This window comes from Myodes glareolus, chromosome 3 (genome assembly GCF_982192425.1).
Source record: "Myodes glareolus chromosome 3, mMyoGla1.1, whole genome shotgun sequence".
NCBI lineage: Eukaryota > Metazoa > Chordata > Mammalia > Rodentia > Cricetidae > Myodes > Myodes glareolus.
This window is the reverse complement of record NC_142028.1, coordinates 10929648-10943975: the sequence shown is the minus strand read 5'-3', so window position 1 is coordinate 10943975 and position 14328 is coordinate 10929648. Positions and strand designations below refer to the sequence as shown.

Genomic DNA, 14328 nt, shown 5'->3' with positions numbered 1-14328 from the left:
AAAAAGTGATCTTAATGGATTTCTCCTCATGGTTTCCTCAGCCTGCCAAAGGATTGCACCATCTCCAGTGGCCTGGAACTCTCGGGTCAACCATCAATCAAGAAAATGTCTTATAGACTTGTAGACAAGCAATCTAATGGAAGCACTTTGTAAAAAAATGAGGTTCTTCTTTTCAGTAACCCTAACTTATGACATGTTGACCAAAAACTATCCATCCTAAAACTCAAAGACTGTAGTTGATTATCTTGGTATCTTAGTTACTATTCTACCGCTGTGAAAAGAGGCCATGACCGAGGCAACTCTTACAAAAGAAAACACATAATTGGAAACTTGCTTTCAGTCTTAATGTTAATCCATGATCATAGTGGGAAGCAGACAGGCATGGTACTGTCTCAGTAGTAGCTGAGAGCTCCACAGGCAGCAGGAAGAGAGAGCTGGGAGGGGAGAGAGTGAACAAGAGAAAGAGAGGGAGGGAGGGAGAGAGAGGAAGGGAGAAGAGAGAGAGAGAGAGAGAGAGAGAGAGAGAGAGAGAGAGAGAGAGAGAGAGAGAGACTGGGCTTGGCATGGATTTTTGAAACATTACAGCCCACTCTTAGTGACACCTACTCAAGCAAGACTACGTTTGCTTCAGCAAGGTCACACCTGCTAATCTTTCCCTAGCAGTTTTACTGACAAGGAAAAAAGCATTCAAATATATGAGGGTATGCAGGAACATTCTCATTTAAGCCACAATTAGGGAACAAAGGGAGACCTGAGGAAATCTTTATATATATATATATGTATCTATACATATTTGTATTTATTGTCGACAATGCCAAATTTTTTTCAAAGTTTATTAAATTATAAAAGTTTCCATTTCCGCCCCTCCTCCCACCACCCTCCCACTCCCCCCACTCCCTCTCCTCCTCCTTCTCCATTCCTAAGAGCAGTCAGGGTTTCCTGCCCTGTGGGAAGTTCAAGTTCCTCCCCTCTCCCTCCAGGTCCAGTAAGGTGAGTATCCAAACAGACTGGATCCCAAAAATTCAGTATATGAAGAGGAAACAAGTCCCAGTGTCATTGTCAATGGCTTTTCAGAAAGACTCTGGGCCAGCCACATTCAGAGAATCTGGTTGGATCACGTGCTCGTTCAGTCCCAGTCCAACTGGCCTTGGTGAACTCTCCTTAGATCAGTCCCCTTGTATCAGTGGGTGAACGCACCCCTCGCAGTCCTGATTTCCTTTTTCATGTTCTTCCTCCTTCTGCTCCTCATAGACCAACCCATTGTCTCAACTCTGTCCCATATTACTAAAGTAACCGGGTTTGTGTAATGTTAGTACCTGTGAAAGTTTGTAGAGGGTTTAGAATTTGTCACTGGGCCATTTCCTTTTGTTTTCTTTATATATTTGAAATTTTATCTTCATTGCAAACCACTCAGTATGAATCACTCGTCAGGTTCGCACACTTAATCAAGCTCATGTACACAACTGACATTCATAATTGACACCCACAGACTTAGTCGGTACATATGTTTGAGAGTGAAGTGGATAATGAAGCCATATAGCAATATGTTTTGATTCATGACGATACTCTCTTAGTCATTGTTAGGTTGTTGAGAGCTTGCCACTTGTCATCTCTGCTCTTTAAATTCTTGTACCTCTATACTACAATAAACATTCATCAACTGTACAAAACTATTGTATTGTCACCACAAACCAAAAGAAGACAAAGGTAAAATTCTCCTTTTCTTCCTTTATTCCTAATTCCAGTTGGCATTTGTATTTCTTTAGGGAATTAGACTTTCTGCAAATTTAAACATACATATAATGACACAAATAATTTTTGTATCTAAAAATTAAATTTGTGGGGAGGGGGAGAGAAAAGGGAAGTGGGGAGGAGGTGGAAATTTTTAATAAATTAATAAAAACATTAAATTTGCTCTGCCACATGATTTATCCATACATGGCAGTAATCCTCCTGCAATCTTCACAGTTACACATTTACAGAATGTCACATGATTGGATTCAATCTATCAGAGTGGTTACTATCATCTAACAGCATGCCTTTAGGTTTTTTGTAGAATTCTTTATGAGTTTATAGCTCATTTGTTTGTAATAATTAACAGCAATCTACAACTACCTCATTTTAGCTATGTGTGTACTGGAAGACATCACAGTTGCTTTCACATTTTAGAAATTATCAATAAAATTGCTATACACATCTGTGTGCAGGATTTTGTTTAGATACAATTTCTAGTGCCCTTGATCAAATATCAAAATGTGATGGTTGAATTCTATGCTGAGAGTATTAGTTCTGTGAGACATAGTTTAGCCATCTTCTAAAGTAACTGTATTGATTATTGTTGTGTGACACTATTCTCAGCAAGATACTAACAAATGTGCACTTACTCCAGATAGTGAACCAACATCTCAAAGTACAGATACCCACAAAGTCAAATTTGGTTGACGATCTTTATTGGGGTTATTTACAGGAATATGGGTAAGGAGTTATTTTAGAAGCAGAAATGTTTAAAAGACAGCCGCACCACCAAAGCCTACTCTAGCATGGATGACAACTCACAAAAGCTTGGAACACAGAACAAACTGCACAACTTCGTTGGAGGGAGCCACTTGTTGGTTCCTGGCTGTTCAGCCCCAAAATAATCACACAGAAAGTATATAATTTGCAATACTGTTCGGCCAATAGCTTAAGCATCACTTCAAGGTCATGGCCTACCAGCAACGTTTCAGCATGTTTGTCTCTGGTGGAGGTTCCATGGCTTCTTTGGATTCTGCCCTTCTTTTTTTCCAGCATTCACCTTAGTTTTCCTCACCTCCATAAGGTCTGCCCTATCAACAGGCCAAGACGCTTTCTTTATTGACCAATGGTATTCATAGCATACAGAAGGGAATTCCACATCACCTTCCCTTTTCTGTTTAAATTAAAAGGAAAGTTTTAACTTTAACATAGTAAAATTACATATAACAAAAACGGGTATTAAGCAATACTTACAGTTACAATATTTAAATATCCTTTATATTTTATTATAACTATGAAAAGCTATAACTATAAATTCTTCAACTCCATTAAAGACTTCAGAATGATATAATATTACCGAAGTAAACAGGAAGTACATTGTAAACAAATTCCAAGACTCTAGAATTGACAGATACTTCTTGCTGCCTGGATAGTCACCCAGTGTTTTTCTGTACCATTGGGGCATCCACCTTCAGCCTATAGGCCCATAGTATCCAGCTGCTACAGCAGGAAATTTCAGATACAGTTCTGCTTATATTGGCAGTTTATCTGTCACTTTCTTCTGTGTCTTTCAGAATAAATGTCTAGCAGACTCTTTTATGAAGTAGGAACCCTGAAGGACTGTCTCATCTTCTTTAGGAAACTTCAGCAGCTGGTCTAGCATGTCCAGTTCACACACCATACCATTAAGCAGTCCAGGCAAGAGCAGTTTATTGCCCAAAAGGCTAGTAAACTTTATAAGGAGCCTCTTTGATGCCCATCTTCCTTTTGAAGTAATTGGTGCTGCCAGGAACAGATGTGTCACATTGTCATGAAAAGTCATAAGTTCTTAAACATTTTAAATGCAATATTCTGTAGTCTTTGAAAGGTTTGAAGAACACCTATCCATCTGAAATACATATCTGTCCATGTAGAAAATTTAATTAACATGATTACATGCTTGACTATTATAGATGACTCTCTTTTAACTAATATTTCTTAATTATACATTATATTTTAAGTGAACTGTCTAACCATAATACCTTAATCAAGAGAAGAAATATACAAAGTTCAACAAAGTTGACCTTAAATTTGTATCAATAAATCAATATCCATACTAATGCAAATCTCTATAGCATATCCCCCTTTAAATGTAAGCAAAAGTTTATAGACAATATTTGGGAATGTGGGCATAGTTCTCTCCATACTGCTTTCTGTTTTTTGTTGGGTGAAGTATTTTTTGGGGTATTCATGGCAACCTTTCTGGGGGTCTTGGTATATCAAACCATAATAGTTGGGAATGATCCCACAGGTTCTCATTCTCTGTGGAAACAAAAGAAGAACCTCTTTTTCAAAACAACATACCAAGAGAGTTGAATTTTGAAAACAAAATACCTTTAAAGTATATATGTTGATTATTTAGCTCCTTCATAGTCAAAAATTCAAAGAAAACAATAATATGCATAATTTAGATTCTCTTTTTATATTCCATCTTTACACAGCTTATTCTTTCTTTACTCCTTTTAATTTATGACTGTTTGTACTCTCTCTTTAAAGACTTTTTTTATAAACCATTTACTTCCCTTTATAACTCTCTATACTTGTTTTCTTCTTTGTCCTAAGCCTGAATATATTTTTTAAGCACACTGTGTCTTGTTTAAAGGTCTTTTATGTCTGAATCTGTCCTATGGTGTATTTGAAATTCTTTCCTGACCAGAAATGCTTCTTAAAATGCTAAGTCCTCCTTCTGCCCTTCTACTGGACCTTGAAGCAGAAAGAGGGAAAATATAAGCAAGGAAGTCAGGATCATGAGGGGTTGGTTCACCCACTAAGACAGTGTGCCTGAGCTAATGGGAGTTCACCAACTCCAGCTGGACTGGAAACGAATGAGGATGGGATCAAACTGGACCCTCTGAATGTAGTTGACAATTGGGGCAGACTGAGGGCCCAATGATAATGGCACTGGGATTTGTCTCTACTGCATGTTCTGGCATTTTGGGATCCTATTCTCTTTTGATGCATACCTTCCTAAGCCTGGATGTAGGGGGAGGACTTTAGACTTCCCACAGGGCAGGGTACCTTGCCCTCTCTTAGGACTGGAGGGTGTGTGGGGGAGTGGGAGGGAAGAGGGAGGAGGGGAGAAAAAAATGCTAAGCCATTCTAATGAACTAAAGTGGCACCATTGCTAGGATATAGATGGCACTGTCTGCTCTCCTTGACAAGTCCAGCATGGCAGAGCTTTTTTCTGACTCTGATAGCCATGCTCACAGCCAGTTTGTGTTACCATTTTTAGGTATACATACTGTCTGTGTTGCCAAGTTGTAGCAGTCTGCTCATAAATCCCATTTAAGTATTCATCCTCCTGAAAGAGCCAGAAGTCGTACTGGCAGCATGGCCCAGAAAGCCAGCATTTCAAAACACATGGCTTTTTTCTGCTACTACTGAATCAGTAAGACCTCTCTTAAAGGCAACGCAGCATGCTGCCAGCAAGAAAAGTCCATTCAGGAAAATAAATACAGCCAAACTTTGCTTTTTTTTTTCTGTTTAGAATTCCTTTCCAAGTCCTCTCAGGTTTTACGTGGATTTAGTCCACCATGTTGGAAGGCCAGTTAGTCGGTAGGGACTACTAGTTTGTTTACCAGCTGCCCGGAAGCTCAGACAGAGAAACTATATTATTTGCAATACTGTTTGACTGATAGCTTAAGCATCCCCATGAGGTTGTGGCCTACCAATGAAGTGTCAGCGTGTCTGTCTCTGGCAAAGACTCCATGGCTTCTTTGAACTCCAATCTTCTTTCTTCCAGCATTCACTTTAGTTTTCCTTGCCTACCTAAGCTTTTCCCTATCAACAGGCCAAGGCAGTTTCTTTATTCACCAATGGTATTCACAGAATATGAAGGGGAATCCCACATCACAGCCAGAAGGCAACTCAATTGGTTAGAGGGTAAACTTTCCAGGAAGTTCAGTGTGTCTGAGCCTCTTCCAGACTGTTCAGGTGCCCTTTGCTTCTTCTAGGCTGGTCAAATTATCTGAGCATGCCTCTTTGTCCTTACTACTAAAATATACTTCAGGAAGAAAGGCCTGATGAATCTGGTCATTTTCAGGGACTTCATGAAGACCTTGAGTTGTTTATTTCCCAAACTTAATAAATATTCCTACAATATGGAAAGTTTCCCCTCCCATTAGAACATCCTGTAGATTTACCTCTCTTTTGACATTCTGTCTTTAAGTTTTCCATAGTTTCACCACTCTTTAACATCCTGTGTCTTAATGAGCATCCCTCCAAGATGAAGGTTTTAATCTCAGAGAAAATGGCTCATGGTAATCATCCCCAACAGCAATTGTAAGAACTGACTTTGGTCTTCACCCTTAGTAATACTTGCCTTCTCAGTGGTCTAGATTTTGACTATTGGAATAATTTAATCTATGTCTCCCTCTCTTTTCCATGTGTCTTTCAGTGGTAGAACAAACTGTAAAACATTTTTTAATATGGTTTTCACTGATATTCCTTCTTAAAGAAAGTGTCTTTTGTAGCCTCTTTCTTAAATGTCTTAGTTACATTTTTGATGTTTTGAAAAAAACACACAACAAAGGCAACTTATAGAGTAAACAGTTTATTTTACTTTATGCCTTCAGAAGGGTAAGAGTCCATCATGATGAGCAGTAAGCCACAGACATGGTGGCAGGAACATCAAGTTGAGATGCTGGAGCCAGCGCCAGTAGTGGTCATGTCTCACAGAGGAAATATGGGGTTGTCAAGGGAAGGATGGGCCAGGCAGGATGGTTTGGAGAATCTTTAGCCTGACTGACTAGGAGTCAGAGTATTTCTTTATTTATACAGAATTAAGTAAGCATGGATAAATTCATGTTTTTCCAAAACATAGATCATACCATTTCTGTTTTTGGACATGTATGTTATTTTCTCTTACATATCTTTTAGTCATCTTGATAAATCATAACATAATGAAATTATCTTTTATAATCATTCCCCCTGAAGTGTAATCATCATTGATAAAGTTGTCGTTTATAACCATTTTTTGCTCATTAATCCCATGACACAATTTTTAAGAATCTCAAGACATATGACAGCCTGTTCCCAGACTGGTAGCTTTTGTGACTTCAAGGGCACTAGATCAAAACAAAATTTCCAAGCCATTCTGTACAGATTGCCATGTCCTAAGCAGTGTATTATTAATTCTTAATAGTGAGCATGACCAAGAGAAAGCCTCAGACCAAAGCAGCTGCATTTATTATTCAAATTCTTGTATAATACAACTTTTACAATTTATATCTTTATAGAATTTGTTTGTATGTCTAATCCTACCATTCTTTTGCTATTTGATCATATGACACCACAGTGGCTCTGAATGTGCTAACTTTTCTAAGAAAGGAAGGTCCTGATACCTCATCCTCTTTTCATCTTTCCACTCCATACTTTGCTCATCAGTATAAGTCTCTGTGTAGGGCAGAGGTAACTTCAGCTACTCTAACTTTGCTGCTGTATATGCCACATAGTTTCCTGAGTGTTTAGTGGGAAGAAGCTTCTAATGTGATCTGTGGTCAACTCCTATAGCTCTCCAAAACTTGTTGATCTTTTAGAGTTTACTTTCCTTTGATTATCTTGTTCCAGAGTAAGTGCAAGGGCAGATGATTTTAAGAGTATCTCACAGTCCCATACAGTCTCTGACTTATTTATGTGTGTCACAGCTTCCTATGACACTGTCAAATCTCTGAAGTAGTAGGCTTTCTCCAGAGTCACTTTTGTAAGCAATATCATTTGTATTCTTCATTTAAGTCTGTGGTCCATTTTGAGTTAGTTGCTGTGAAAGGTATAAGGGACAAGAGTCAATTCATTATTTTAAAATTATCTCTTCCTAATTGTAAACAGAGACTGTGCTTTCATTTCCTGGCCACCCAGTCCTGAATACTCACAAAAATCTATACTAATTATAACACTATTTGACCAAATGGTTCAGATATTCCTAGTTAGCTCTTACATTTTAAATTAACCCATTTTTATTAACCTGTGTATTGCCATGAGGCTATACACATGAGGTAATGCCATGTGGCTTGCTAGTAAGGTTCTGGTGTCCTTCTAATTTGGCAGCTATCTGGCATCTGCCTAATTCTGCCTTTTTCTTCCTGTATTCCCCTTAGTTTTCCTGCCTAGCTATATTTTGCCCTGCCATAGACAAAGTAGCTATTTTTTTTATTAACCAATGGTATTAAAACATATTCACAGCATAAAAAGGGGAATCCTACATCACCCAATTGCTTTTCTTTTGTCCCTCTGTATTGGTATATAAACTTGACAAACTGTCAGTTTCTATAGGTCTATTTCTGAGCTCTCTGTTTGGTCCCTTTGATCTATTTCCCCATTCTTCCACTAGTATAAATTTATAGTCAGTCTTGAACTCAGGTACTGAAAGTCCTTGAAATTTTTCCTCCGTCAATATTGTATTCCTCATTCTGGGTTATTTGTCTCTCACATAATCTATTAAGTTACTTCATTAATACCTACTAAATGATTTGCTGGACTCAACTGACAGTTTGTTAACTGTGTGTATGTAAAGCTGAGAAGACCTGACATGTCCACACTCAGTTTTTCTGTAAACACAAATGAAAAATAGCTACTGTTTGCTTTGTAAATTTTCTTCCATTTGAAATTTGTTCTTTTCATTAGACTTTCTTAAATTTATATCAAATCATGTAATTTTCAGAGATGCTAATAGGATAACATGGTGTTTTTTGTTTGTTTTTCAGTTTGACTGTCACTGTTCAGTGCAGGTACATTGGAAACTAATGACTTATGTATAAACTCTTCCTACGATTACTTCCTAGTTTCATTATTTCCTTAGCAGCCTTTAAAATATTATATAAGCATTATCATGTCATCTGAAAAGAAAGCTTCTTCTTTCCTAATCTCACAACTATTATTTCTTTTCTTGTCTTATTGCACTACCCAGACTTCCAGTAAAATAATTATAAGCAATGATAAGAATCAACTTCTGCTTGGTTACTGATCTAGTAGGGATATTTCTATTATCTAGTAATTAATGGTTGTCAGTTTTTAGTGTATTATCTTTATCAAGTTAAATAATTTCCTCTCTATAACAAGTTTATTTCACATATATGCATATCCATATTCTTTATTAGCCTGCTTATAGAATGGATTCATGGAATCATTTTACACATCTGAGATACATATTCTTTGGTCATGGTGTTTAATTATTTTTAAATGTCATTATATTAAACTTCCTAATTGTCTTTGAAATTTTTTGTACTATATCTATGAAAGATAATGGTCTGCCCTTCTTTTTCACATAATTTCTTTGCTGATTTTGAAAATGTGAGTAATGAAGGCCTCATATGATGAGAGATGAAGTATCCATACTATTTCTATACTCATATAGAGTAGGGGAATTTGGTACAATATTTTCCTTAGCTATTCAGATGACTTCACAAATGAAATTGTACCTGGTTTCTTCTATTTTGGAAGTATATTGGCTAGTAAATCAACTTTTTAGAAAGATATAGCCTGTTTAGATTTTTGCTTTGTCTTATACTCTGTGTAGATTGTGTTTTTCAAAGAATAGGTGCATGTCACCTATATCATTAAAATTGTTGGCACAGTGGTCATACTTGTTTACAGTATCCCTTTTAGTTCTCTAAATACCCATGCTATCTGTAGCAATGGCTCTTCTACCCCCGTGATGACTGTAGTGATGGCTCTTCTATGCGATGCCATCTGAGGTGATGGCTTTTCTATGCTCATTCTTTCTAGAATGATGGTTCTTCTATGCCAATTCTGTCTACAGTATGACTCTTTTTTCGAAAATTCAATTGTATCTTGATGCTTTTCTCACAATAAGACAAGTTTCAATTTTACTATTTGAATTCCAAAAGAAGTGGGTCTTGTTTTTGTTTTCTTCTATTGACATTCTTTCCATTGTTTCCAATTTCCAATTGTTTTCCATTTAATTGATTTCTCTTTCAATTTTTATTCGCTTGTGTTTACTTTGAAAGTAATTGACTCTTTTCTTCATTTTCTACTTTTAAACCATAAATATTCACATTTGTTTCTTATTTGTCTTTTTTGTAATATATACAATGATTGCTATAAAATTCTGTCTTGATATTGCTTTAGCTACAATCCACAAAATTTGATAAAAGGTGTTTTGCTTTCTTTTAATTTAAAATACTTTACTTTTTCTTAAAATTTCTTTTTTTGACATTTATTTTTTTAATGAGTGTGTGCTTAACTTTCACATATTATGGCATATTCATTTATCTATATTTTCAGTTTTTCATTTAATTCTACAAAAGTAAAGAAAGGATTTTGCTCTTGTTTGCTTATTCATTTGTTTTTTTCTTTTTCTTATTTTGAACTGAGTATGGTATATTTTATGGTTCCAAATGTGGAAATGTGGTCTATACTGGTGAATGCTCACTGGGGTCCTAAGAACAATGTGCATTCATATCACTGTTGTTGGTTGCAATGACCTGCAGCTATTTATTCATCTTATTCATGATGTCTTGAAGCCAATTGTGTTTTTCCTGCTTCTGTCTGAAGGATTTATCTGTTATTGATAGTGAACTCATTTATTTCTTATTACCAATCTACTGGTTTTTGCTTCAGGTAATTTGTTGTCTTATACACAAATATATTGAAGATTGCTATATATTCATTGAGAAATGATCTCTTTTAATAATGTAGTGACCTTTAAAAATCATTGACAACTCTCCTACGTAAGAGGAAGTCTGTTTGTTTGTTCCCAAAATAACCACACAGAGACCATATTATTTAAAACACTGCTTGGCCAATAGCTCTAGTATATTTCTAGCAAATGCTTACATATTAAGTTAACCCATTTCTATTATTTAATATTTTACCATGAGGCTTGTGGTCTACCAACAATGTTTTGACTGGCGGCTTGTGTCTTTCTTCTCTGGCAACTCCATGGCATCTCACTGACTCTACCTCCTTTCTCCCAGCATTCAGTGTAGTTTTCCCCACCTACCTCTACTCAACACATGCTAGCTAAATCCACATAAAACCTGAGAGGGCCTGGAAAGGAATTCTAGACACTAAAAAACAAAGTTTAGCCACATTTTTTTTGAATGGGCTCTGTTTGCATGCTGCAGCTCCTTTAAGAGAGATTTTCCTGATTCGGTGACAGAAAAAAAAACCCTGCATGGTTTTAAAGCAGTGGCTTCCTGGGATGAACGGCTCTGACTCTTTCAGGAGGTCTGGCTACAGAGCATTTAAATGTGTTCTGTGATCAGAGTGCTACTACTTGCTTAATGGCAACTTAGACTCATTGTGTGCCTAAAAATGGAGCAATGTACATGGCTCTCAGAGGCAGCAAGCATTCCTCTGCCATGTTGAATTTGGCAGAACATGCAGACAGTGCCATGTTGGCCCTAGCCATGCCTGCTTAGTAATTTTAAAAAAAGGTACTTCTGGTCAGAAAATAATTACAGATATACAATAAAGACAGATTCAGACAGATATAGACCTCTGAATTGGTCACAGTGTCAGATAAATGTGCGTAGGCATGGAAGACAAAAGAAAGAGAGCATAGAGAGTTACAAAAAGAAGTAAATTATTTTAAAAATCATAAAACAAAGTCTTTAAAGAGACAGAGCACAGAAAGCCATAGCCCAAAAGGAACAACAACAACAAAAATTAGCCCCGTAAAGATGGAATATACACAGAGAGTCAGGATTATGTATATTATTGTGTTTTCTTTGAAAGTTTTGACTGTGAAAGAGCTAAATATAGAGAGATATTTTATTGTATGGGCTGCTAAGATAAACCAACATAAAGTTATCTTGACTGCCGAATTTGGGTCTAATGATTTGTTACTTCAGAAAAGAGGTTCTTTTTTCGTTTTCACAGAAGATGAGAACTTATGGATTTCTTTCAGACCAATAAGGTTTGCTGGATCAAAACCTCCTGAAAGGTCACTGTAAACACCCCCAAAAGTTACTTTGTCCAACAAAAAGCAGGAAGTAGTTTGGAGAGAACTATGCCTAAATTTCCTAAATGATTGTTTATAATGTTTGTTTACATTTAAAGAAGGATATGATATAGATATGAATAATTAGCATTGGTATTGATCTTGGTTAACTGGTGCAAGTTTTGGGTCAATCTTGTTATATGTATATTTCTGCTCTTGATTAAGGTATTGTGCTTGTACAGCTCACTTAAAAATGTAATGTGTAATTAAGAAATATAGGTTAATAAATAATCGTCTATAATAGCCAAACTTGTAGTCATTTTAGTTAGGTTTTCTAGACATATAGAGATATATTTCAGTGAGGTAGATATTCTTTAAATCTTTCAGAGACCTTCAGAATATGGAATTTAAAATGTTTTAATAACTTTGGACTTTTCATGACATGAGACACATCCGCTTCTAGCAGCACCAAGCTACTTCAAGAAGAAGACAGGCATCAAAGAGGCTTCTTATGGAGTTTGCTAACTATCTGGGCAAGAAACTTCTCTTGCCTGGACTCTTTGATGCTATTTGTGTGAATTGGACATGCAGGACCCACAGAAATATGACTAAAGGTGTCTAAAGAAGGTGAGATGATCCTTTGATATTCCTGCTTCATGAAAGAGTCTGCCAGACATTCTTCAGGATAGAGAAGAAAGTGACTTACAAACTGCCAATATATGTGGAACTGTCTTTGAAATTTCTGCTTTGTAGAAAAGTCTGCTAGATACTATGGACCTGTAAGCTGTTGCTGGATTCCCTAACAGTACAGAAGAACTTTGGGTAACTGTCCAGGTAGTGAGATATCTCTGTCAATTCTAGAGTTTTGGAAGTTGCTTACAATGTACTTCATGTTTACTTAGGTAATATTATATCCTTCTGGAGTCTTTGTTGGAGTTGAAGTATAGATAGTTATAATTACAGTTTTCTTTAGATATGATAAAAGATAAAGTAGATATAAATGCTGTTACTGTAATTCTTGCTCGATTCCTGTTTTTTATATGTAATTTTACTATGTTAAAGTTGAAACCTTCCTTTTAATTTAAACAGAAAAGGGAAAATGGTGTGGGAGGTCCTTCTGTATATGTGTTGTTTTTATTGGCTAATGAATAAAGAATCTGCCTTGGCCTGTGATAGGGTAGAATAGATTTAGGTGGGGAAAACTAAACTGAATGCTGGGAGAAAGAAGGTGGAGTCAGAAAAAGCCATGTAACACACACTGAAGACAGACACCAGATGGAACTTTACCCAGTAAGTCACAGACATGAGGTGAATAACAGAGTCATGGAGATGGGTTAGTTTAGGATATGAGTTAGCCAGAAATATGTTCAAGCTATTGGCCAAACAGTGTTGCAAACAATATAGATTCTGCATGATTATTTTAAGAGTATGGGTGGCCGGGAAACAAACAAGCAGCCTCCAGCAACACTCCTAATTTTAAAGTCTGGTAAGTCTAAGAATAGTTTAGGTAGGTCTGTTCTGTTCTCATAATATAAAGACCACATTCCATTTACTTTTAATTTACATATATTTATACATAAACACACACACATACACACACATTTGTGCCTAAAGTGAGTTTCTTAGATAAAACAGAGTGCAGTTATATTTTCTGAATTATTGACCTCATATTTTCAAATAAAACATTTGGAGTATGACACTAAAAGAGACTACTGATACAATAGGATTAAAATTTATTGGAGTCATCTGTGTTTTCTATCTACTTCTTATTTTGCTCTCCTCTACTTTCCTGTGTTAACAGTTACAAGTAAACCTTTTTTATATAATTTTATTCTTTTACTTCTATAAATTTTGCCAAAATGTATGAAATGAACATTTAAATCTAAAACTCTAATGTGTGTCTACTTTCAAATAATATTATGCCAATTTATATATCATTTTGTTTACAAAAACAAAACACTGTTACTTCCCTTGTCTAGCATTTGTATCATTGATGTCAATCACTTTACTTATGTATGCTCACAAGTAGATATTTATATAAAGTACACCCCAAAGCATGCATGACACATTGTGGCTACTCCTTTATAAAAAAAATTAATCTTCAGTCTGAAGAAAATTTTCAGTGCTTAAAAACATTTGATGCTCTTGTAGAGGATGGAGAGTTGGTTCACAGTACCCACATGGCAGCTTACAACCATCTTTAACTCCAATTCTATGAGATCATATGACCTTGTCTGACCTCATGGCACTACACATATGTGATACACACTCATGTAAGTAGGCAAAAATATTAATGCTCAAAACAAACTAGGTAAATCATTTTTAAAAGAAAAATTTTAATCACTTGGATTAAATTATAAAATCAATAGAATTTATGTTATTTTTATTACTTCCTTAGTTACTTTTTATCTAGGTCTATGTTTAAAATATATAAGCATTCCCTCTTCCTAAATAACTTCTTTCGACATCTTGCAAAGTATGTTTATTGGCAACTAATTCACAAAATTGTTGTTTGTCTGAAAAACTATTTCTTGATGGTGAAAATGATATGATGAATAAGATAGGTGTGATAAGGTTTCAGTGAACTTTGACTCTTGACTGTAGCATTTTTCATTTGTTGTTTCTTCTTTTTTCGCTCCCCCAACATATAGATG

General features: G+C 35.9%; 1 protein-coding gene across 3 annotated transcripts in view; it reads left to right on the top strand.

The window, feature by feature from the left end:
* Slco1b3 (solute carrier organic anion transporter family member 1B3) overlaps window positions 1-14328 on the top strand; it is a 79514-nt gene that overhangs the window by 5896 nt on the left and 59290 nt on the right. The gene's annotated exons all lie outside the window — the stretch shown is intronic.